This window comes from Protopterus annectens, chromosome 12.part0, assembly GCF_019279795.1.
Source record: "Protopterus annectens isolate FY-2018-M chromosome 12.part0, PAN1.0, whole genome shotgun sequence".
Taxonomy (NCBI): Eukaryota; Metazoa; Chordata; order Ceratodontiformes; family Protopteridae; genus Protopterus; species Protopterus annectens.
In genome coordinates, this window is record NC_056746.1 from 938180513 (window position 1) to 938205304 (window position 24792).

General features: G+C 41.0%; 1 protein-coding gene across 2 annotated transcripts in view; it reads right to left on the bottom strand.

Annotated features, from left to right (window-relative positions):
• Positions 1-24792, bottom strand: part of GNAS (GNAS complex locus) — a 2418861-nt gene that overhangs the window by 1567803 nt on the left and 826266 nt on the right. The window lies entirely within an intron of this gene.

A 24792-nucleotide genomic window follows, 5' to 3' on the forward strand; every position in this document is an offset into this window, starting at 1 on the left:
ATCGGTGTCAGATGTCAAAGACTCGTCAGGGGAGTCGACGTGCTTCCTCTTGCACTTTCTCTTCCTGGGAGGTTCTTCCGAAGAGGCTTCAGAAGGACCTCCAGGAGGGGGAGAAACCCCAGCGGGGGTAACCGGAGGCCCAGGGGCTCCGCTGTCTACGGATAGGGGGACTGCCAACGACCCAGTCTCCAAATGTAGGGAAGGAGCTGGGGAAACTGTGGAGGTAGCCAATGAAGATTTGGCTAGAGCACTCCTCATAGCCCTGAAGGCGGGACCACCAGAATCCTGGGAAGGTCCCCCCTCCGTGGCCACGACAGTGGACGGTACTCCCGCGGACGCACCAAGAGGGAGACTTGGGACCGAAAGCATCAATCCCGAAGCCTCCCCCCCAGGGCCAAAGGAAGAAGTCCGTGCACTGAACTCCGACCCAAGAGCCGGAGTCGGAGCAAGGGTCGGGCCTGACCATAACACCTCCACTGGTTCCACCAACACCTGCTCCAACGGTGCCGAAGCTGTTGGAGGAGGAAGTACAGTAGGGGAGTGGACCATCGGCTCCAAAGCCAAATGGGCTGGAGCCGAAACCATCTTTTGGAACACCGGAGACTGGAAGAGTCGAAGAAGCACCCTGTCGATGTCCGAATCAGACATCCTGGATGATCTCGAGGATACCGATCGGGCCCAAACAGATTTCTCCATCGGCTCCTAAGGGCTCGGGGACCGGCTCTGAAAAGACTCAACAATTATCGGCTCCGAGGAAACCTTCAAGGAAATTTCCCTCGGTGCTGATAAGGACTTCGGCTCCGAGGGGGAAGTGTCTGAGCCGATGACCCTTATCGGCTCCAATATCAGTGGAGCCGATGAGGGTGACCCGCCTCTCGATGCCCCAGACCTCGGCTCCGAAACCAGAGGGGTCGAGGCTGGAGGCATCGAGGCAGACCGTTCCGACCTCGGCCCCGAAGTCAGTGGAGCAGATGGAGAAGTCTGCTTAGTTTTCTTAGCAGTCGGTTCCGACTGACTGGTCGGAGCCGGCACTTTCCTCTTTTTAGAAGGAGACGGAGAGGAAGATAAAGCCTCCTCGAAAGAAGGCTTGATTAATCCTTTGAGGATTAATTTGTTTTTCCTCTCCTGGAGGACTCTGGAGGAAAACGCATGGCATATACTGCACGATTCCTGCAGATGTTTAGCGCCAAGACAATAGACGCACGAGGAGTGGTCGTCCGTTATGGACATTTTGAACCCACACCTCGTGCACTTTTTAAACCCGGAGGGTTTATGTTCTTTAGACATAATCCTACAAAAAAACAGACAACAACAGTAACTTAAGTGTTTGACACACAGGAACAAATATGTATGCCACTAACTCAGAAAAAATATTTAAACTAAAGAACTTTTTTTTTTTTTTTTTTTTTTATACACACAAGAAAAGTGAGAAAGAGAAAGGGGAAACAAGGAGGGTCAAGACCCTCTAACTCAAACGGGTACTTGACCCACACACAACCACTAAAGTAGTTAGCACAGGGGAAGGCCCCTCTAACTTAAACGGAACCTTCTCTGACAGGAAAATATACGAAAATCTCAATGAAACTGTTAGAAACACACTTGTACACAAAAAATAGCCGTTAAAACAGCTTTTGGGTTTAAATGAAGCAAATACTGACAGGAAAAAACCCTAATATATAGTACTTAGCCCAGCCAATGTTGAGACCACGTCCAAGCTCTAAGCGGCAAACGAGATCTGGGGGATTAGTGGTGGTGCATCCTGGGATAAAGATAGCTCAGCCAATTAGAGGCCTCGCTCTATAGCATAAGCGTGCCGAGTCGGAGCCGAGGGATCGGCTCCGAACCCATCAGTCAGAATGTAGGCGAGATAGGATCACATAACATCCCTCGCCTCCACTTACCTCCTTCCCTCTCTACTCTATGGAGCTCCTCTGCTTAATAATCTATCATCCAGTCTTACTTCCAAATTGGAACAATGTTATAACAAAATATCCAAATTTGCTACCAATGCCAAGTCCATCACTCATCACTGCTCCTCCCTCCACTCTCTAAATTGACTTGAACTCCCCAATCATCTTACCTTTCACCAACTCACCATAGCCCATAAATTACTGTTCCATCCAACTATCTGTCCTGCTTTTTCCAACATTCTTATACCCTATACCCCCCTTAGATCCCTTAGATCTTCTCAACAAAACCTGATCACAGTACAAACACCTAAGCGCCCAGCTGGCCAAATGCTTTTATCCTTCACCCTTGCTAAAAAATGGAATGCCCTAAGCACCTCTCTAAGATCCTGCAACAACCTGGACAACTTCAAAGCCCTACTTCATTCCCACCTCTGTCTAAATAGAATTTGCAACTGCACTCTTCAACCTACTCCATTCAAACCATCCTCCTCCTCCTCTCCTGGCTAACCTCCATGCTCAACTAAACTCTTTTTTAGCCTCTCCTAGAATACTAGCTGTATCAGCTACTTATATCTTCCTAATTTCATAATCCCTGAATACTTTTTTTCTTTTTCTGCTGAAACCCATCTGAAACCGTTAATAACTGCTATTTTTGCCATAGGACATCAGTATTGTATTCTGTTTGTAACTTCCTGTTTAATTATTGTAATATTTTTGTCTGAACTCTTTTTGTAATAAATACTGTTGTTTTTGTGGAGCTTTTCTCCCCGGGTCTCCACTGAAAACGGGCCCCAAAGCCCAGTGGACCTCCCCGGTAATCAAACTTAAATAAAATAAATAAAATTTTGACACATCTACCATATTTTTTTTATGACACAATGTCATTTCCCCCCTTACAAGTATAGAACAAGAAGCTGGAATCGATTTAGGGAATATTTGACTGGTTATACTGATTTTGAAAACAAGATCAACACCTTGTTTGTTTTGATGGAAATAATTTTGGAAAGTAATTTTTTTCAGGTTTGGATCTTGCACTTTTCAGCAAATCTCTGGTGTGGCCATGAGTTCGAGTCACTCCCTCTTTTGCCAATCTTGTTATGGCTATGTGGGAGAGGAAATCTTGTGACACATCCTTTGGCTAAGAATATTTTATTTTACAGGCGTTACAATGATTTTTTTTTTTTGTGGCAAAAGAACCTTGACGGTTTCCAGTTATTTTTACAAGACCTGAACGGTTCAACCAGTTTTTTGAACTTTACTCTAGAAGGTGTTGGGAAAACAATAGATTTCCTGGATATTCATTTGGAACTACTTGACAACAGTTTTAGTAGTAGTATCCATAGAAAGTCTACTTTCGTCAATCAGCACCTGCATAGGGAAAGTCTTCACCCACAACATATGAAAAAGAGGGGTGTGTCAAGGGACAACTTATAAGACGTCGTTTGACCAGTGAAGATTCCGTTTTTGATATTGAGGTCAACAAACAGATTGGATTTTTTATAGCCAGGGGATATGATTTGTTTTGGTTACGCAACATTATTGTCAAAGTTACTACTCTCAGAGACAGTATAGCAAGTCCGATTTTGAGAGGTAATTTCAGTGTGGGAAGTAGGGTTAATAACAACAAGGTGTTTGAGCTGGCCTTTCCACTGCCTTATTTCAGATGGAATGGATATTAGGCGTGTAAAGGAAAATTGGAAGGTGTTGCTTGGACATTCTGAATTACTGAAAGTTGTAGGCAATAAACCCTTGTTCACTTATAAAAAAGCACATAATATAAGGAGTACACTTGAGGATACTACTAAAAAGACATCACACAATGGGGTTAAAGACCCTCTTGGGACTTCTGCTTGTGGTGATTGGATTGCAAGCAATGTAGATATATAGCCAATTCAGGCTCTGTTGAAATGAAACAATTCGAGAAAGTTACTTGGGCAAAAGACAGGTTTACATGCGATTCTGTGGGTACTGTTTATCTCGCAATATGTAATTCTTGTATGAGTTTTTATGTTGGCAAGACCATCAGGTCATTAAGTAGAAGGATTTATGAACATGTTTTGGCAATGAGAAACAAAGATAGAAATAATGCACTAGCACGACATGTTTTAATATGCAACAGTTTAAAAAAAAAAAAAAAAAATCACATTCTTTTTCTTAGATAAGGTAACTAGTGGTCCTTTGGTGGGCTTTTTAAAGCCTCATTAGAATGTAGGGAAACAATGGCAGATAGCTTTAAGAGCATATTACCCTCCAGGACTAAAGGAAACTATCAATATCAAGTGTTTTCTTCAGTTACAAAGGCTTTGATGTAGTTCATAAAATGGGCTTCACATGATGGAATACAGTTTAGTAGTATATTATTGCTTATATATGTATTTTTGTATATATGCAACATTTAAATTTGGTAGTGTATTTTTAAATTTTCATGACAATTTAAATAATTTCAAAACAGAAAGCTCAGAGACACTCCAAGGCAGTGGATGTAAAATAAAGTTTTCAGATAAAAACAATTCCAAGTAGTAAAGTTTAATAAATCCAATAGATGACGTTATGATGTTGGGATAAGTTATTCAATTGGAAAGAAAGGATATGGAATTATGTTGTCTAACTAATCTCTATCAGGTGACTTTGTTCCTATACTGGCATTTTCAGGTCTAGTCTTATACTTGATTCATATATGGACAGATATGGACATTTGGATTCGATGTTAGAGATGGTTTCTGGTTTTGTGATTTAAACAGTGGGGAGAATAAGGGTACTGAGCACTGTACGAGCAAGTCCTTGTGTGATTTTCATATTGTTAAACACAGACTTTATGTTTTATACTGTTTAGGGTGGGTGATCTTAACAGTTGGAACAAGGGCACGTAGCATTGTGAGGAAAATTTTTAAGGTGACATTAACCTACTTGATTTAGGGTAGGGATTTATGTATATTTAGTATAAATGAAGATTTACAATGGCTATCATGGTTCCCTTGTAATTGCATCTTATAAGGAATATACTCAGTATCTGTGATTTATATTCATATAAATCTGGATTAGTGCATATTTATCTTTGTATATAGGTTTGGTGGATCTATGAACAGGGGATTGTAGCACTGTGCGGTTTGAACTGGTATATATTCCTATTCTAACTATGGTTGAACATTTGGGGTCAAGCTATACCATTTATTTGCATAACGGTGGTTATGGCTCCCTCAATTTTACAGGGGAACGTAGCATTGCGTTGTTTTGAGTTGTTTACATCCATCTTGTTAAACATCGCAGGAGCTATTATGGTTTCTCTCATATGGTTATAAATAGTATTGGTCCGAATGTCAATATAATTTAACCTAAAATGTTTTTTTTTTTTTTTTTTTTTAAACTGCACAGTATATTGGATCTCAACTATCTGTCCTACTTTCATATCAATATCTAGGTTGTTAATCTCCATTTTAAAAACAGTTCTGTATTTTGTCTATTAGGATATACATGCTGGATATTAATCTTTAAAAGTGGAGTCATTCATAGGGATACGACGGACATTTTTGGGGTATATATATATATATATATATATATATATAAAATATATATATATATATAAAAATATATATATATAAAAATATATACACACACACACACACATATATATATATTTTATAAGCTTAACTTAGGGGCAATATGGATCTGGTTTCGATTTTGAAAGGTTTGTCATCGGATAAGGATGATTTACATGTATTTGGATTAGGGTCTACGGACAATCCTATCACTGATTCAAATACTAATGATCCAATGAGTAGTTGCAATACTGCTGTTTTTCAGAAGCTTACCAAGTGCATGAAGACACTACGCACGAATGTGTGGCACTTAAAACTCTTCAAAGCCTACCAGTTACAGGGGTTGAGTGTAAGAATCCAACCCCTAGTAAATAATACAGATGACACTAACAATGGACCCAGGTTCAACAAAGGGCATCCATGGGTTCCGTTGAGGCTTTGACAGCCTATTAAGGACTGTTGACTGTTGTATTACAGAAGTGGGAATTGATATGGGAGGAAACCAAAAGTTTTGAGGACCTACCATGTTATTCAGCATGTTTGAACAAACTTAGTACAGAACTACTCAATTTGGAGAAATTAAGAGAAAAAAAATTTAAAAATATAACCGGTATATGGGTGCTAAGGGGAAAACCCTTCGGCTCATATAAATGCATTAAATTTGGCCAGTCAGAGACTAGACTTCATAATCAGGAGAGAGAGAGACCTAAATCTATTTTAAAGAAATCTAAGGAGTTGAATAGTAGTACATCAGGTGAGGATTTATCCTCTGCCACGGATGTGGATGGTAACCATACTTTGGAATCCCCTATCCCAAAGAGACGCAATTTGGATGCCTCTTTAGGGACTGGGCACATAGGTGAGGCAGAAAACCTAGGGGAAACAAGTTCTCTCGAGAGTCTTCTCAAAATTATGGTACAAAAATAAAGGATACTTGCAATGTATTCAACATTTCATCCATACCTCTTTCAGAGGTTAAAACAAGTACTTAAAGGTTTAAATTCTGTACCCGGCTTTTTGTTTCTGAAGATTCCTTGGCACAGGATGTGGTATAATTTTGTTGTTTGCTAAATTTAATATTGTTCAATATTGATTCCTTCAAATTTCACAACAAATCTACCTTTATGCCACCCATGCAACAGATGGCATTGTTCCAGTCCAGTGTTCTTAAAGATTTACATTTTCATGCTCATGAACATTGCATATTACCTCATAATCTTTCAAAAAATGAAGCACAGGTGGTATCTAATCTAAAAAATAAAAATAAGCTAGTTATTTTACCAGCAGACAAGGGAGGAGCTGTGGTAGTAACTGATTGGGATATTTATTACAATGAAGCCCAAAGAAAATTAAGGGATGCCCGATACTATATGGTCATGCCCCTAGATCCAACTTCTAGGTTCAAGGCAAAAATTGATAATTTCTTAAAAGTAGCAAAGGAGGAATGTATTGGTGATTCCGATGTATACCATCTAACGGCACAGGACCCCAAATCCCAATACTTATATCTTCTGCCCAAGATTCATTAGGACTTGCATAATCCACCAGAAAGACCTATAGTCTCAGGCAGAGGGTTCCTCACTGAACCACTTTCAGAGTTCCCAACTAAATATTTACAACCAATATTGAAATTTATTAGAGCACATATACAGGATACTATACAGTTTTTGAGAAACATTTCTGACATGCAATTTGAACCAGGCTGGCTTCTTTGTACACAATGTTACCTCCCTGTATACCAACATTCCACATTGGGCTGGCCTTTGTGCCCTACAATACTGGCTAGACAAAAGTGAACTGTATCATCTGGGATTCAATACATTCTTGGGTTTATTTAGCAGAGCACATTTTAACCAAAAATGTTTTGTATTTTCAGGATCAATGTTATTGGCAGGTACAGGGTACAGCTATGGGGACATCTTTTGCCCCCATCTATGCTGATTTATGGCTTATGTGGAGGACCAACAGTTTTGATTCTGGGCATAATTTGTACTGGGAGCAAATTGATATTTGGAGACGTTACCTGGATGATTGTTGGTTGGTGTGGAGAGTTGACAGTACATATTTGCATGAGTTTGAGGAAAATCTTAACGGGAATAAGTGGGGAATCCCGTTTATGATCATACACATCAGATAACTTTTCTGGATGTTTTGGTCAATAGAAATTTGGACAATATTCTGGACAGTCAAATTTTCTGGAAATACCCCCTTTTCTGGAAATACCCCCACTACAACTCATTACTTCATGCTTCTAGCTTTCACCCCCAACATATTATTAAGAACATCCCCAAATCACAATTCCTTCGGGTTAAACGTGTTTGTTCAAATATGGGTACATATGAACAATACAAGAGTGATCTTGTACAAAGATTCAAAAAGAGAGACTACAAATATGGCAATATTGTTATTACTGCCAGTAACTGGGCCTCCCGCCAGGATAGGAAGGATATGTTGACATACAAGGAACATCCAGCTGATAGGACACCTGATTTGAGGTTAGTTACCACTTATGGACGTAACACTGGGGCATTTATGGAGATTATTGACAGGCATTGGAGTATCTTGATGGCGGATTATAGGCTATTGGATATTCTTGGTAACAAATGCCTTTTTTCTTTTCGTAGAGGGAAAACGCTTGGTCTCACTTTAGTCATTACAAGCATCAAGGAATTTCCAGAACTCAACAACGAACTATTACAGGGGAGGTGCTATGCGGTTTTGTCCCTTGTGGGCACTGCACAAACTGCACTAAAGTGAATAAATCCAAACAGTTCAGCAACAAACATACTGGTCTTGTTTATGACATCAAATTTCTGGCTAACTGTGGGTCTGACTGGGTTACATACCTAGCAACACATAAATGTTTTGCATTCTATATTGGCCAGACATCTAGACCTTTTCGCTTACGTATCAGTGAACATTTGAGTGATATCAGGAATAAAAGACAGTCCAATGCACTATACAAACATGTCACTGCTTCCTTCAGATTTGTCATTGATAGAATATTCGGTGTCAAGACCAATAAATCTGGGTGGCAAACAGTTCTTAATTATAAAGAGAAAAAAATGGATTATCGAACTGGGTGGGCGTTTTCATCCTGGATTGAATGATCACTGGTAATTAATCGATAGGTAGCTTTCATTAACTAAAGGATTTGGATAAATCTGGATGTGTATAAACTCTGTTTTACACTGAGGAAGGCTATCTCAGCCGAAACCGGTCTGGTTGGTTTTTGTGGAGTTAGAGGTTTTTACCCTACCCTTTCAATGCTGTTTAATAAAAAATGGGTATTTTCAACCACATTTAAGTGTTGGGCCTCCAGGCTATAATTGAAGCATCTGTGGTAAGAGTTTGGCCCTGGGGTGTGAATCTAGGCCCTGATTTTGGGTGCAAGCCTGTGTCCACCATGCGAACACTTGTTTGAAGCAAGGTATCAGGTGTTTTTCGGTGTCCAGGGACTGAGAGCTCTGGCACCACACATTCAAGTACCACTATTTTATTATTTATTTTACATTTGTTAACCAGGCTAGTCTAGCTGGATATATGTCCATTTTCAGTAGAGGCCCGGGGAGAAAAGCTCCAAGTATGAACAGTGACAAAGTTAACAATATATAGAAACAAAGGATTACAGTACAGTCTAGTATTAGTCTTAAAAGGAGTAATAATGAAACATTTTTGAACTAAAACAGTTAATTTATAAAAACATACATGACTACAGTAGAAAGTAGAATTGGTCTAAAAGGAGTAATAATAATACATTTTAAATTATAGCAGGTTTAATAGAGATTCTACTAACTAATTATTCAACACACAGTAGAAGGTATGTGCAAGTCTCAGGTAGGGAAGAGAGCACAAGTGTTATTCATCATTCAAAGAAAGAGAAGTAACTTGTATTGGAGACTTAGGTTAAAGGAGTAGGGAAAGGGGTAAGTAAACGAGTAAAGACAGATCTCAGTCTGGATTAGTGCATGGACAAAGCCAATGAGTTTTTAGATGTTCTTTAAGATGTTTTTTAAAAAGAGAAGTAGAAGCAAGGGTAGACAATTTTGAGGGAAGCTGGTTCCAGATTTTTCCTGCAGTGTTTGAAAAGAGTGAATCCCCAGCTTTGTTATTAGCTTTATTTGAGGAAACTAGAAGCTTATTAGCAGAGCGTAGTGTGGTTAGATTTGTATATGGTGTAATTAGATTAGTAAGGATAGGGGTGTTAGGGTGGTACAGGATCTTTTGCGTAATGAGTAACTGTTGACAGAGTATATGGTTTTTCAATTCTAGCCATCCTAGTTGTTTGAGGTTAAGGCAGTGGTGAGTTTTAAAGGGGGAGCTTGTGATGAATCTAGCTATGCTATTATAACAGGTGGAGAGTTGAGAGGTTAGTATATATAACAGAGGCATAGAAAAGGGTAGAAATGAGGTGGGTTTGGGCAATAGTTTTCTTAGCAGAAGGGGTAAGGAAGGCTTTGATTCTATAGAGGGTACCAAGTTTTTTTTTATTAACAGACTTTATAGTGGAGTTGATGTGTTCATCATAGCCGAGACAATTATCAATAGTTACACCTAGAAGGTGGGTTGTAGTATCTGGGGTAATGTTAGTACCATTGTTAGAGGTTATAGAGAAGAATGGAGTAGGTGATTTGTGAGTAGGGGTAAAAAGCAGTTTTTTTTGGATTTAGGAGGAGGCAGTGTTGCATAAACCAGTTTTCAACATTTTGAAAAACAGTTTGGGTAAAGGAGTGGAGAGTGGCTATATTCTTGACATTACAGATTAAGGTGGAGTCGTCGGCGTATTGAATACATGTGGCTGGAGGTATGTTGTTGTGTAGATTGTTAATAAAGAAAAGAGAAGGAGACCTAGGATAGAGCCCTGGGGTACTCCAATATTGACTGGTAGTAGCGAAGACAAATTGTTTTGCCAAAGTACTGCTTGCTGTCTATTTTCCAGATATGACCTAAACCATTGTATAGCTTGAGGGTTGAGAGAATGGGCATTTAGTTTGTCTAGTAGTAACTTATGGTTAACCATATCAAAGGCTTTAGACAGGTCAATAGAGCAGAGGAAAATGAGTTATTGTTACGATTTTTATTTATGGAATCTGTAAAGGATAAGAGGGCAGTTGATGTGCTATGGAATGGTCTAAAGTCGTGTTGGCAGTTTGCGAGTAGGTTACTTTGTAGTAAGTGGTTAAGTAATTGTTTGTGAACACATTTTTCCATGATCTTAGCTAAAGGGGAAAGTAAGGCAATAGGGCGATAGTTTGAAAGCTTAGTGGAAGGACCACCTTTGTGTAGCGGGATAATATGGGATATCTTCCATACAGCAGGGATTTTGCCTTCTGAAATAGTTCTGTTGATAATGATGGAGATGGGATATGCTATGGCTTTTGCGGCTATCTGTAGGAATTCAGATGGGAGACTGTCAGCAGAAGGGGTGCAAGGTTTCTGTTTTTGAAGTAGCTTACAGATGAGGGATGTAGATACAGGTTGTATCTGAAAGGTAGGTAGTAAACTATTGCAGGTGTTAGTTTGGGAAGTGGTGAAAGGTGGTAAAGGATTAGCCAAGGTTAGAATGGCTTCGGTAAAGTAGTTAAAGGCATCAGGGATCTGGGTGGAGTTGTTATGGTTGAAGCCAGTTGGGTCTGGAGTAGTGGTGTTGCCTGGCTGAAGGAGTTTGATGATTCCTGACCAAAACGTTTGAGGAGTTTGTTGGTTGGTTTGTTGCAGTTGAAGGTAGAAATCTTTTTTATCTCTAAGAATATCCTTCTTGCTGGCATTTCTTAGCTGTTTATAGTGAAGGTGGTTTGTTGGGCATTTGGTAGCTCTCCATTTTGCCCAGATTTTATTTCTAAGGAGCATCTTCTGCCTGGTTTGTTTTGTGAGCCATGGGGCAGATTTGGTTTTTATTCTAGTAGTGCGAAAAGGAGCATGGCAGTCAAGTATTTGAAGAAAGTTAGTATTAAAGTAAGTAACGGATTCATCAAGTTCTAGATGAGTTAGTGGTGACCAGTCACATGCTTGCAACTCAGTTAGGAAGCCGTCAGGATTAAATAATCTTTCTGAGCGGGAGGTTTTGATGTTATGAGTGTTTGGAAGATGGACTTTTTGTCTAATAATGTAGGTAAGCATGTGGTCGCTAATGTCATCTGGAAGGGTTCCTGGAGTATAAAAGTTTCAGGGTGGCTATTAATAAGGATCCAATCCAGAGTAGTTTCCTTGTTACTAGGTTTGTAGATTCTTGTAGGAGTTGTTATTAATTGTGTGAAACCAGAGAGGTTTATGTGATTGGTAGGATTCATAGAACTGCAAATGGACCAGTCTATGTTAAAGTCACCAAGCACAATGGTCTCCTGGGGTAGTTGGGTAGAGAGGTGATTGAGTAGGTTCTCGAGAGTACTGGTATTACCTGGGGGTAGATACATACAGAGCAGGTAGACAGATTTGGAATTATTGATTTGGAGTTTGGCAGTTAGGATTTCAGAAATGGTGGCAAATGATGGAAGCTCATTAATGGGGGAAATTTGGAGGTTAGATTTATAGAGAATGACTATACCTCCACCTTTTTTGTTTTTTCGGTCATTTCTAAGGATGTTATACCCCAGAGGGGTAATTTCCTGGTCTAGAGTAGATGGTTTAAGCCAAGTTTCCGTGAGACATAGCATGTCAAATGAGTGTACATCAAGGAGAGCATGTAGATGGGAAATTTTATTGTTAACGCTTCTAATGTTAAGGTGGCCTATGAAGAGGGAGTTGCAAGGTTTTGTTAGTGTAGAGACTGTAGGCAATGTTAAATTGATTGGGTTTGTTGGTATAGTTATTATTGGGGCCGGGATTTGGATGAATATCACAATCTAGGAGGGGGTGTTGCTGTGGGTGTTGTAGAGATTTAAGGAGTTTAAAGTAGTTATTAGAGAGTCTTTTTGGAAGAGAAATAGGTAATGTGGTTTGCTCTGTGGAATTTTGGTAGCATATAGTTGAACTTACAGGTTATGTTGCTGTGGTTAAGGGAGAAGATGAAAGAGGGTGTTAGTGTTTGACGGATGTAATGGTTTTGTTCAGGGAGAGAAAGATATTCAAAGCAGGCGAGTAAGTAAGGTATGGTAAGGCAGGCCAATGTGGTGGTTAGGAGTAGTATGTTTAAGAGAATATGTTCATTTGATGGGGCCATGGTAAAAAGTAATTTTAAGTAGGATAAGACAGTATAAATAGGTGTTGTAGAAAGAAGGGAGTTATGGAAGAGATAGAGCAGGGTACAAAATAATGAGGGAAGAGATCAGAAGAGATTGAAAATGAGGTAAAGTTGGGAAGGAAAGTAGTGTAGTGGATGGATAGTAATGGTTGGGGGTGGTAAATAAGGAAATTGGGTAGTTCTAATTAGTAGAGTGAGATAGGGGAGTGGCCTGGGGATGGAGTGAAAGGTTAAGAAGAAAGGGGGGAGTGGTTAGTTAAGTATAAGTCTAGGACCTCTGGGGGTGGGTGGGAATGGGGGGTAGGGGAGCGGAGTGAGCCCGCAGGGAGAATGGAGCGGGTAGAAACAGGCAAGGAGCAGAGCAGCTGGAGGAGAAACAGGCAAGGAGCAGAGCAGCTGGAGAAGAAACAGTCAGCAGAGCTGAATACTGAAGGTAAGTGAAGTAAACCTGAAGTGGGAAGGAGCAGGGATAAGTATGGAGTGTCTAAGAAAACAAGGAAGTGTAGTAAGTTAGAATAAAGGGTTCAGTGTGAACTAAGAGTAGTTCTAGGTCAGATCAGTATAGTGTAAAGCAAACCAAATAAAAAAGGGGTGAGCAGGAGAATTCAAAGAAGGGACAGGAGTACCCCTACTAGGCAAAGCTAGAATTACAAGCAGTTGCAGTATGGGGGAAGGATTTAGTCCTAGTTAAGGGAGGGAGAAAAGCTAGTAAAAGAGGTAGTAAGAGGTGGTAAAGGTGTTTAATGTACAAGGTAGCTAGTATTGGGGGGGCCTGCTGGACGACCTGGCTCAGGGCGAGCTTTGAACCCCTGAAGCAACAGTAGACTGTGGTAAGTTTTACAGGTAGGACACAGATAACATACTTTCTTAAATCCTTGAAGGTGGGAGCTGGGAGTAGAGGCTGAGAGAGAAAGCCACTGCTATTTGTTGGTCGGGTCCTTTGTCACCAGTTAGGTAGGTTCTCAGAAAAATGTGGTCTGGAACAGCACAGTGAAGAGCAGGGTACAGAGGGAAAAAGACGCTGGGCCAGGAGCGGACAGCAGCCAGGGGCAGTACTAAGATAATAATCAGAACCACTAAAGCTTCCTCGTGTGCAACCTGGCTGGGGCACCATGAGGATACAGGATGCCATTCGCTGGCTGTAATGCACTGTTTATTTCTGGATTTTATGGAAGTAGTCTGACAAAAAGATGGATTTTGTCCGGGGAGAGGAAGGCCCTCTGAAGTGAAGAGTCCAGGAGTGCCCCTAGGAAAACTGTTTGGTTGACAGATTGATGGATTTTTTCAAGTTTAGTGTGAACCCCGGGGAAGTCAACAGGTCCTGTGTGAATTTCTCGTCCTTGTGTATCTTTGACAGATCTGTGGCTGTTATCAGGCAGCCCATGTAGGGGTATATCTGGACCCCTTTGGTTATGCAGAAAGCAACAGCAGGAGCCAAGCACTTTGTGAAAGCCCTTGGAGTGATAGACAATCCAAAGGGCAGTGCTGAAAACTGATAGTGGCTGGAGGTTATTCTGAAGTAAAGAAAGCTTGTGTGTGACTTTTGTAATGGGAACGTGCAAATAGGCGTATTTTAGGTCTACTGAGACCAGGAATTACTAAGGAGTTATTTCTAGTAATTTCTGAAGAGCCAACATTTTGATTTTTGGCACCCTGAGAAATTGATTTAAGTTGGACAGGTCCAGTATGGGAAGCCAAGAACCTTCCTTTCTGGGGACTAGGAACAGCCTTGATTAAAACTCTTTCCCTTTTTGTTCTTCTGGAACTGGCTCCACTGCTCCCTGGGAGCATATAAGTTGAATATGTTAGAGAGCCTGTGATTTTTGATTGTGGTACATCTGGGTAACCAGAGTATTTTACAGGCTTTCTGAAAGAGTCTGTAACCATTTGAAACGACATCTAGAACCCACTGATTTGAAGTGATGCGGGCCCAGTTTTGATAGAAAAGTGACAGCCTTCCCCCTAGTTTTGGGGTGGGGATAGGAGGATGGAGCAATGAGAAAAAGTCATAGTTGTTCTCTGGCAGGGGCTTGTGGCCTAGAACTCCCTTGTCAGAGTTTCAGAGGTCCACTGCTTTGATCTTTGCCTGGGGGTTCTCTCCTTTACGCTTCCCTCTGTTTACACCTAGGTTGGGTGTGAAGACACCAATGCTTAGCAGGGAAGTTCATGTTAAACCTAGGAGGTTGCATTTGCAGAAAGTCCATTACTGTTTGTACAGACTTAGCCTTGTCCTCAATCTTTTTAAGGACTGCTTCTGCTTTCATGCCAAAGAGGCAGTCTTTGTCAAGAGGTGTATTTAAAAGGTAGCCTTTACATGATCAGGGAGAGATTGCTCCCCTAAGCCAAGCATGTCTCCTAATTACTGATCCAGTGACCACTGCCCTCCAAGAAGCCTCCATGGCATCAAGCCCACAATGCGGGGAATGCTTAGCTACCTGGCAACTGGAGTGGGCATTTGATCATATGGAATTGACAGTTAAGGGCCCTCAGAGTGGAGGAAATGTATACTCTCTTTCCAAACCTATCAAGGGCTCTACTCTCTTTGTTCATAAGTAAAGGGTTCCTGGAGGAACTGGCTCTAGCCCCATTAGGGCTTGGAGTGACCACTTCTGGGTCAGCAGAGGGATTCTTAAACGGCTATGTATGCAAATCTTGTACCCTATAGAACCCTGTCTAATTTTCTTGGGGCAGGGGAGAGGGAGTCCGGACTTAAGGAGGCAGCCTGGAAAACCTCCTCCACCACTTCCAAAATGGGTGAAATAGCCAAGGGTGTGTGTTCAAGGAGGTCCAAGAACTCCCCAACACACACTTTTTTGGCCAGAGGGTATTCCTGTGCCTCCCACTGAAAATTCTGCCTCACAGCATGGAGAATCTCTCCAAAGCAGAGATCCTCTGATGGTGAAACAGAGGGAAGATTTTCCTCTGAATTAGATTACTCGTAAATGTGCAAGAGGGACCTTCTTCTGATCCAGATTCCTCCAAATCAGAATTTTCTTCCGACTGCAATGGGTCTGGAAAAAATTCAGCATTGGTATCCCTTTTTCTTTTTCCTGGGGTTGCATCCCCTGTGGTCTGTCTAGTCCTTACAATGTTAAGTCTTCAGCCAGTCTGATGAAATCCTGTTGGGATCCCTGTAATTTGGAGCCAGTAGGCCTTTATGAAGGCCCTGCCACATTGCCTTTCTTTGGGGTTTCTTTGGCCTTCTGGGGCAAGGTGCGTTCGACTCTCTAGGTGGAAAAGTACACCAGCATAGGCCTTGGCGGGTCACCTGTTTGTAAGCATTCATTGGAAGCTGCGGCCTGCAGAATGGTCTAGGACCCAACAGTGAGCCAAAGACATGTGCTGTAGAAGTAGAAGGGACCAATAGCATGTCTCCAAAAGGGTCTCAAAAGAGGCCTGGGTCACTGTTTCAAAGTCTGAAGGGGGCTGTAAAAGTGCCTCACCTTCTTCATCAATCAAATCTGGTAGGTAAGTCAGAGGGTGAATAACTGTTATCCAAAGACCTTCGCTTATGCTTTTCTATTTTGCGCTTAGGTAATTAAGAGTTCGAGACAGCCAGTGGACACCATCAGATGCAATTGTACAGATTCCTGTCTCAGAAACTGAACTAAGAATTCGGCCCTATGTTTAATAGTTCTAGTGTTAAACCTAGCACAGAAAGGACAATTAGGGACATTGTGGTTTGGGCCTAAACAAGTGACAGTGTATGGAAGTCTCTGTGTGGGATTTGTTTACCACAGCGGAGACGTACTTACTTTAAATGGCATGAATTAAGGAAAAAAGAAATGAGTTCCCCAACATGTACTTACTTGTCCAACAACAACTTTTCTCTGGTGCAGACCGACCAATGCACTTGTACACTGCTTCGGGCTCCAGTGGCAAGAAAAGACTGAAGTGATGATGCAGGCCGGCTCCCTTTATACCCGAGCATACCAGTGTTGGTTAGGGCATCCATCAACCTGAGAAGCGAAGAGTTTCGTCTGGCAGTCAGGCCGAACAAAGGCTTTCATGGCAGGAAATCCCATCAGTGAAACACGAACAGCATGCATATTCATTTGGGAGTGCCCATACTACAGTGTACGGCTACGCAACCAGCAAGTCAAGAGGAAAGCCTGATGCACTGGCATATTATTTTAACTGATCAAGGCTACAAACTACAACGCATAGCTTTAGTAGTCCACATCAGTTCCTAATATGAGGTTGTCACAACTAAGTTTAACCAGTTTTATTTTTTGTAGCAAGTTTTACATAAAATTACAGCAGAGTGCATTACTGACTTCCTCAGAAGTTGAAAAGATATTGCAAAAAATGCTCCTTGTTAATTCTCTTCTAACTGGGCCTCGCCAAGGCTTTCAACACTATCCCCCACTATCTTCCACTCTGGAATCATAGATAAACTTATTAAGCTGGGCATTAATCCCTACGTCACTCAATGGGTTGCAAACTGGCTTACTGACAGAACACACTGTAAAAGTAGTCGACACCAAATCCAGCTCCAAACAAGGGGTGTACCGCAGGACTGTCCTGACACCACTCTTGTTTGGCATCTACTTCTCTGAAGTACAGGCCAAAACTAAGGGACTCTGGCTTACAAAGTTCGCAGAGGACTGCAAGCTGGGAGCCATTACTGAATCCCCAAATGATGTGGATATTCTACAAAAGAGCCTTACCGAAACAGATGTCTGGTGCCAGAGCCATAGGCTCAAGCTAAATGCCAAAAAATGTATAGTCGTCCCCTTTGGGAAAAACCACGAACCTGTGAACTACCACACAGGTGGCAGTACACTAAACACAAAGTGTGAGGAGACCTAGGGACACAGGTGGACAGTGGTCTCACCTATGATAACCACATAGCCACAACAGTTAGAAAATCCTTCTGTATGGCACATCTCATCACGAAGGGCTTTTCATCCAGAAAAAAGGAGGTCGCTGTCCCTCTGTACTCATCCCTCAGACCCATTATAGAACAATGCCCTGTTTGGTATGCACCTCAAGACATCTGCAACTAGAAAGGCCACAGAAATACCTCACAAAAAGAATCAAGCTGAAAGCAGATGGCCTTATGCTGACCATCTAAAGAAATTCTAGCTATACTCTGTTGCATACCGCCTACTCAGAAGTAATTTCTGCCTAATATACAAGGCCACGTTAAACCCAGAATTGTTGGACATGCTACACAAAGAAATCCCAATCCCTCCGAGCCACATGCTCCAGGGATCTTAACCTTGTCATCATGATGAACAGAACATGCTGGAGGGATAGGTTCTTGACCCAGAGACTCCCCATACTCTGGAATAGGCTGTCCATACATGTCAGGCATAGCGCCTCAATGGCCCTCCAAGAGAAACCTTGACAATTCGATGGGAGATAGGAAATTCACACTGGGGATCACATCAGTAGCCCTGCTAGACAGGGGTCCAGGAAAGTAAATATTTGTGGGAAGTAACAGCCAGGGAATTGTTATGGCTAGGGCTTGCATAGGCCATAGGGTCGATAGCCTAGTACCTACCTATGAACCTAAAAATAAATTACCATTTTCTAACAAGAGTTTCTAAAGCTATATATAGACTTGTGATAGAGTAGGCTAATGCTTTGGTAAAAAAAAGTCTTATACTTTTTAAGGGACACCCAAGGTAACTATAAAAAAAAAAAAAGTCAAAGGAGAGGGGGTTTACTCTCTCCTATCAGTTTCAATAACAAGGACTAAGAATTTGCACCAGACCCTCTTCCAGAGGCACCAGCTCCCTTAGGTTAGGCTTCCCATACTTCAGGCAATAACTCACTACTTTAACCAGTCCTGCTGACCAATACTACAATAGGAAGCAGGCCAGTAAAAACTATGAATCTAGCAGATTCTTCCAGTCTCTTGCTAGTTTACCCTGAAAATAACCAAATTTCACACAGAAAACAAATGCCAGTTAAAAGTAATTGGTAATAAAGATTATATAAATGCCAATCTTCCGTGCAGTTTCTGAATAAATGTGAAGATTGAAATAAAATAACTTCATGCATAAAATTATTTGAAAAGAGCAGCAGTGAGACATCCTGACAGAAAGAATTAAGCTCTTAATGCACTGAAAGCCAATAGAAGACATTGTTTTACCAGTGTATTCTGTCAAAACATATCTAGACAATATAACTAAATACAATTATGAAAGAGTAAAGATTAGTAACAGCACATTTAAAAAAAAAGTGTGCCCACTTCTCTGTGTGCTACACAAGCATAAAGAGCATCTTAACAGAGCTAGTATATCTTCAAGCAATTAAAGTGCACAATTCATGATGCAGTACAAGACAGCAGATCACAACTTAAGAATGTCCTCTTTTTCCTAACAATAATGTGAAAGAGCTGCAGGTACTCACAAACAACAGATCAGATAATCACTGTAGTAACACATGTTTAAAGATGGATCAGTTTACAGAATTTTTCCAAGCTGCCAGACCCCCACCTCCCCACATGCACACACACTCGCCAACTCACTTGTAGCTGTATTAAATACCTCCTCTGTTCTTAACAGAAAAACTCCAATAAGCACTGTTGTACAATAAGGCAAGGGAACCTGCACCCAGCATCCAATACTAAAGAGAAACATCTTCTAAAAGAGCTATCATCATAAGAACCCAAAACTCTCACATGATAAACAAGAGGTCCCTCCCTCAGTAAAGTGCAGTTGTAGTAAGCTGCACTTACCCATAGCAGTACATCTTCAAATTCACTGTTGCAGTAGCCCTTAAGCTATATGGCTCGTTTCCCACATAGGAAACTTAACAGCTGGGCAGCTTCAAAATAACCTGCCCCACACACACACACACACACATACACACACACTTTCCCTCTAACTGGTTAATCCCATGGAGTGAAAATCGACATTCAGTGCAAAGCCTTCTTCAGGACTTTATTGCCCATACAATGAGAAGAGCCTAACAATTCTCTAACTACCAGTCAACAACAAAATGTAAACAGAAAAACAATGCTATTTTACATCCAAACTACAACATAATGCTATTTTACATCCAAACTACAACATACAAGAGTGTGGGAACGGAGGGTGGGTAGGTCTGCTGCAGCATTGAGAAATTCAAACATCTACCGATACGGGTAAGTGCACCTTACATAACTGTACTACATTTCATCACTACGCCGGACCCAGACTTTGGAATCCGGCTGACCGAAGGGCTGCCTGAGGCAGGACAACCCATATGTAAGGACTGCAGATGCATCCTTGAAGGACATTCATTAAATCCATTTTCCTCAGGAATGACCTATAGAGAATGCCCATCCATAAAGGCTTCTACATACCAGTATTTACTGTCTGTAATGGCCATCTAACCAAGTTACAAGAAAAATCTAGCCAAGCTACAGTTTCCACTGTGTGATTCCTTAAACCTCTTGTATTACAGGCACTTGGGATATATGCAAATGATCCCTCAAGGACATCACGTGTTTCAGCTATATGTTAGTTCTGAATGCCCATGACTTTTTTTATAAATCTGTAATGGACAAATTTAGGCTAATAAAGCAAAACCCCACTAGCTGTGGGACATGCACGTTTCAGCCTTCTTATGGCATCATCAGCACAGCATAACTGCCTCTAATACAAGACGTTTACGGAATCACACACAGTGGAAACTGTGGCTAGATTTTTTTCTTGTAGTTTTTACTAATTGGTTTGTCTGTGTGACCTTTTTACTCACTGTTTTAGTTCATCTAGCCAAGTTAAAGAACCACCACACTCACAAAAAACATATTTCCATCATGCTTTGGTGTTTCCTTCATTTTACCACCACTCGGGGACTATTTACAGGTTTTTAAATATTTATATACATAATTTCTGAGTATGACAACATGGGGTCTGGCATCTTCAAGTAATTCTGATGATTTAGGCTGCCTCTAGGTATCCCACAATACAGTACTGGTCTTTAAAAAATTATATCACGCAGGCCTCTTTTTCCTAAAGCTCCTGTCACTGCATTGAATTTACATGCACACACTGCTGTCTTTCATTTAGTTTTAACATTTCATGCTATTCAAGGACTACTTAAAACACAAACACTGCAAATGCCACAGAACAGACTTTCAAAGTGTTTTTTTTTTTTTTTTTTTTTACAGCTGCTTCATTTTAGAATGGCTACACTGCAGTCTTTTGTGAAGCCTGAATCATACTACTTTGACTCATCTCCCATCCCCTTCACACCTAACTTCCCTAGCTGTCAAAGTGCTAAGGGCAACTTGAGCCATTACCTGTTGTGATTGACAGCTCACAGCAGGAGACTTGACTCACGTACTGATTTCCTTGTTCTAGGCCCTACTTTCTGTATGGGTAGGGAAAGGACCAGGGGAGCTGTGACATCACAGCATGGGTGAATTTTTAGGATGGTCATGGTGATGGGTAGACAGCAAGAAAGTAATGAAGTATCGCTTTGATTGATTTCCCTCCTTGGGATTGCCCAATCAGCAGTCAGAGTGAAACAGGTGGGAGGGGGAAGCCAGAGATAGAGCTGTTTTAAGCAGGCCAGTTTTCTAGGCGGGAAACAACCCATATACCCCAAGGGCTACAGCAGCAGCAAAAGGAATGATGAACATCTGGTAGGACAGAATCCCTAGGTAATCCTCTAGGGTATGGCTAGGTACATACACTAAAATACAATCCTGCCCTAGACTCATTATCCTATATACAGTGCTGTGCAGACAGACCACACCACCAAGTTGCTAAGTCACTAAAGTTACAAAATCAAACAAGGTAGCAGTAATGACAAAGGTTACAGACAGGAATGCCTCTGGTGGATAAACGCTTTACACTGACTGGTGGGTAGAGATTTCACTTGGCAGACAACTTCCTGTCTTAAGCGACTGCAAGGAAAAAAATACTCATCCTTAAGCACAAACTAAGTTCTATGCAAATCTGAGTGCCATTTAACTTTAATAAAATGAATTAAGACTTCTCCCTGACCTTAATGTCATGGAAGATCAACAGCAAATTGATGGGATTAACTCAAGTTTGCTTCTGTAGCCACCCATAGGCATAAAGCAGCAAATAGGTAGTAAGGGAAACTTTGCAAAGATCAGTTATGAAGGCTCAACAGAAATTGCCAGGAGCAGATATTCTTTTAGTGAACATAAAGGCAACCAAAAATAAAATTTTCCAAGAAGGAAGAGACTTTGATCATATTGAATCAGCTGGCTTGAATGGAGGCAGGATTAACTTTGCAGCATTTTTTATTCATTTAGTCACCGAGATAGAGCACTGATCCATACAGACCCATCTCAAACTTAGTCCAGGGGCACAATCTGGTTAAGTGACATCCTCAGAGGATTGCCCAGTTTGAAGGAATAATTTAAAACTATGCTAAGGTTCATATAATACAACTAAAACACTAAATCAAAATGAAAAGGAATGACAAAAGAGGAGGAATTTGAGAAATAAGGATTTTGGATGAAGACCCTTAAGAAGAATGGCAACCACCAAACAAAATATTATGAGGAGTAGAAAGCTTTCAAAGAACCAAGCCAACAAGGGAGTGGAGAAGGAAGACTTTACTAAAAGGGATGACTAAGTAGGGGTATAGATATTCATCTATATTGTTCCTGTCTGGTACAAGTCATAGGATATACTTTTAGACGGTAATTGCGTGACTATCATGGGACAGCAGGAATGCAGCATGGAACAGCTATTTGCATCATTTAGCCCCTAGTTATCCTACTTTTCAAAGATTACCAACCAAGGTGCCACAAAGAGGATGCTCTAACCATGGGACAACCCCAAGGAACTGCCCTTCGTTCAGGAGAGTTTCTCAGCATCCAGTCTGCTGCGAGTTATATCAAAAACCCTGAAGCTATGGCCTTGGAGATGAACATCCCCCACACCAGAACATGGTGGCATGCTTGGCCACCTTTTTGGCAGTCTAAGCAAGCTTACTAATCCTGTCAATGGACACATCTAAAAAGAACTAAGCTCATTCATTAATCCAATATGTACTCCCACAACCCCACCCAATACAGCACCTGATGAATTTTTTAATAAAAAAAATATCAATCTCAACCACTAGGCAGTGTCTTAAGGCCTGGCACAAACTCTCTACATTCACAAGGATATTACAACAGGCTCTTAGAAAACTGTGTTGTCCCTGCACTTAATACAGATGTTCAATAAACTATAATGAATCCGTGACCTGTGGCCAACTGCTTCAACTATTAGGATTTGGTCACAGGCTCAAGACAAATCTACACAGTGACATTAACAAGAACTCCAACCCTCCCTCTGTACCATAACAGTGTTCTCCTGCCATCTCCCTCTGTACCATAACAGTGTTCCCCTGCCATCTCCATATCTTAACTACTGCTCAAAATGAAGTACCAAGAGCTGGTAACTCCAACGCACAATTATACCAGAACACAAACTTCATCCTCCCAAGCCTCAAGTCACACAGGTAGGAGCAAAATGGGTGTCATGTTGAAAAGAACGGACACAAGTTGCACACATCTTTCTAGGGCAGGAAAAAATCTCACAGATGACGGTAACTTCAATGGAAGACCTAGACCTGGAGATCAGAGCCAGCTTCATCTCTTACAGAAGTATGTAAAGGCATGCAGCTTACATTGTCTTGTGCAAGTCTGCAAAAAAGCCCATATCAGAATTGTATAAACCTAATCTAATGGAGCATTTTTAAAAGCAGGCTGCCACTCTTCTGGTTGTAGGAGCATTAGGTTTAGCTGAAGGTCTGCTGTAAGTTTTCACAGCCAAGCTTATATGGGACATGTGCAACTGTTTTTTTCTTCTGGCTAAGTCTGTCTACTTAAAATGTACCTACAAACAGTTCAGCAGTGTAAACATTCAGTCCGAATAATCTGAGGAAAAAAAAGCAAATGAAAACATTATCTTCAATAAATCAGTAACTATCTATCAGTGACTGGAAAATGTGCTACAAAATTATAGATGCATACATTCTGTCATCAAGTTGTCACAATACATCCAGTACAAGTAGAAAACATACAGATGTACATAAATTCAAAGCAAGGACATACCACGTTTTAGAAAGGTAGAAGATTACCTGTCAAGAGTACTTAGAAAGTGGCCTCCAAATATGGACATACTATATTAGACTAGATTAAGAGAGTTAGGATGGTAGTTGGGTAAGAAAATATGCATCTGAAGGAAGAGGATTACATTTTTAACTGGAATTGGAGGTTTATGGGGGATAGAAAGTCAATGGTAAAGTACAGCTAGAGTTGGTCAAACTGGATAGGGCAATGCTGGTCAATTTCATGTAATCCCTGAAAAACTGAAGCATTCTGGTTCAGTGAATAGAAATTTATTATTTTTTTTAATTCAAGCTTCAACCTGTTAAATGACTCATGAGCCTTTAGGCTTGGGAGATGGGGAAGGGGGGGTGAGACTCCAAAATCTTAGTCCCTAAACCTTGGATGCTTGTTCTGCGTAGCAGAGCATGCTGTGTGGTGTGTGGGGGGTATAGGACCCGAGGTTGTAGGGATGGTTCTAGTTGTGGGATTGATGGGAAGGAAAAGGACTTTAAGTTGGGTAGTTATAATAGGAGTAGAGCCAGAGATGAGAGCTTCCACTGATTTTGTCTCTATTGCTGTTGTGCGACTTTGGAATTTAATGTATGCACATTTGCATGCTTTCTATTTGTTTTATTGCAGTTTACCTTAATTTTCTTTTTTCCTGTAGTTTCAAATGTTGTTAGGGCACGTAGTAAAGATTTGTTTTCCATCCTCTGACTGTAAAGAAATGGAGACTATGCAATAAATGTTATTTCTCACAGTAAAATAAGCTGAACAAGAAAGCTTTATCATCTTTGGCAACTATCACGCATCTGAGATGGCTGCTGTTGTGTGACTAGTTTACCCACCTACTGTGTGGTATTAAACTCAAGTCTCTGTTGAGTGACCCATTTCTACTGTACTTTTAACTTTAGAAGCTCTACCCAGGTCTCACCATCTCCTCGTACTACTCAGCAGTGGAAGTTCAAACTGGAAAGGCTTCCCCTTAGAATGTCACAGCTTCAGTTACCATCTCTTGCATATTCCCACCAAATTAGTCCACAATGCAATAGAGTGAGTACTGACATTTTTTCCAACTTGCTTTTTAAAATCTGCAACACCAGAGGCAAGCCTGCAGATCACTGGCACCCTAAAACCACTTCTCAG